Source organism: Pteropus alecto, unplaced genomic scaffold, assembly GCF_000325575.1.
Source record: "Pteropus alecto unplaced genomic scaffold, ASM32557v1 scaffold110, whole genome shotgun sequence".
Classification (NCBI taxonomy): domain Eukaryota; kingdom Metazoa; phylum Chordata; class Mammalia; order Chiroptera; family Pteropodidae; genus Pteropus; species Pteropus alecto.
In genome coordinates this window covers 9042150-9044409 of record NW_006431920.1, presented here as the reverse complement: position 1 = coordinate 9044409, position 2260 = coordinate 9042150, and positions in this window count along the sequence as shown.

The window sequence follows — 2260 nt, the reverse complement described above, 5'->3', positions numbered from 1 at the left end:
TTTCTTGCCCTTGGCAACTCTTCTTCCTTCCTAATCTTTCACATTCTCATGACTTCTATAGTAGGCTGAATAATAGGCACCCAAACTTGTCAGATCTTAATCTTGGTAACCTATAAACGTTACTTAATTTGTAAAAAGGTCTTTGCTGATGTGACTAAGTTAAGAATATTAAGGTAGGGAGAGAATGTTAGATAAACTGGATGTGCCCTAAATGCCACTGCACCTGTCCTTATAAGAAGAGGGGAGGGAGCGTCAGCCCACGCATAGAGGAGGGTGTGGTATTGGAGGCAGCGATTACAGTGAGGCAGCGACAAGCCAAGGAGTGCCAAAGAATGCCAGCGGCTGTCGGAGGCTGAAGGAGCCAAGGAACGAATAATTCTCTCCTAGATCCTCCAGAGGGACTGTGGCTCTGTCCACACCTTGGTTTTGTATTTCTGTGAAAGAATAAATTTCTATTGTAAAAAGCCACCAAGTTTGCAGTACTGTTACAGCAGCTAGAGGAAACTAATATAACTCCAAAATTTATTGCTCTAATCCTAGACTATCTTCAAATTTCTATCTATCTGTGGACCTCTCAGTTTCTGTTTCTAAATCCCTACTAGCTGTCCTCTCCCCTCCCCTCAACATGCTTCCCAGCTCAGGTCATCATTCACCAGTTCCTACTCATGCCGCTTTTCTCTCATTCCTGACATCGGATTAGGTGCCAGATCATGGTGATGCTATCTTGAGAACGGTTTCCTAGGATCATCACCGACTCCCTATCCCCACCACTACCAGACCAGGCCAGCAACTTACCACCGAGTCTCATTTCAATTTCTGCAATCTTTGTACTTTCCTTCTCTCATTTGCTCTCCATTCTACCATGAGAATAATTTTTCTAAAATGGCAAATTAATATATATCTCTGCGCTCGAAAATACCTATGGAATTAAGTTCAATGTCAGAGCATCACCAAAGCGGTAGCAACAGGATGCAGACTCTAGAGATGCGACTGCCTAGGTTCCATTCGGGGCTCTGCCGCTTACCAGCTAAGTGGCTGAAGGCAGGTTACTTCCCTGTGCATCATTTCTGTCTCTCTGTACATTGAGGATGATAATAATAGTGCCTCCCTTGTAAAGGGACTGTCAGAAACAAATGAGTCGATACCTGTAAAGCACTCAGAAGAGTGTCTTGGCACCCCAAGAAATAAGCAGCAAAATTATAGCTTGTTACAATAACAATTATAATATTGAAAAGAAATATTAGCTGTTTTTAATATATGTAGAACAACCTTCAGATTCTTTACATTCTGGTTATGTTCAATATTGCGACCTCACCTTTTGCTACCCTTTCTGTGTTACTCAGAGTTCTCTAGAGAACAGAACCAATAGAATGAATGTGTGTGTGTATATATATAAAAAGTTTATTATAAGGAATTGGCTCATGTGATTATGGAGGCTGACAAGTCCCAAGATCTGCAGTTGGCAAGACTTGGAGCCCCAGGGGAGCCAATGGTGTAGTTCCAGTCTGAACACTGGCAGGCTCAAGACCCAGACATAGCAGATGTTTCAGTTCAAGTCCAAAGGCAGGAAAGAAATACAACGTCTCGGCTCAAAGGCAATCAGGCAGGAGTTCTCCCTTGGTCAGGGGCAAGTCAGCCTTTTTGTTCTATTGGGGCCTTCAACTGATTGGATGAGGCCCATATTGGGGGAAGGGGGAAGCTGCTTTAATCAAGTCTACCAATTTAAATGTTAATCTCATCCAAAAGCATCCTCACAGAAACACCCAGAATAAAGTTTGCCCCTAAACTGGGCTCCCGTGGCCCAGTCAAGTTGACACATAAAATTAACCATCAGACTTTCCTAACTACCCTCTCGGTGGTTTCCTGAGCAAGCCTAGTCATCTCTTGTCTTCCTGCCTTGGCTCACACTGCTTTTTTTGTTTGTTTTTTCCTTCTTAAATTCCCCTTCATTTTTTGTCCGCTCTGGTCTGGACAAGCCTTAATTATTCTTCACAACTGAGTTCAAACGTCGCCTCTTTCTCTACGTGGCAAATCACTATTTCACCTCCTCACAGCGAAATTTGACTCTTCCTGCCTCTTCGCTGCCCAATAGCACTCCATTCACAGACCTGATCACATGATGTTAAAACTAGTATGTATCCAACTACTCAAAGTCAGAACTTATGGAAGACAAACATAGCTTCACATCTATTTTTTTTTTTCCTTGATATTCTTAGGAACTGGCCCAGGGCCTTCCACACCATAGGTGCTCAATAAATTC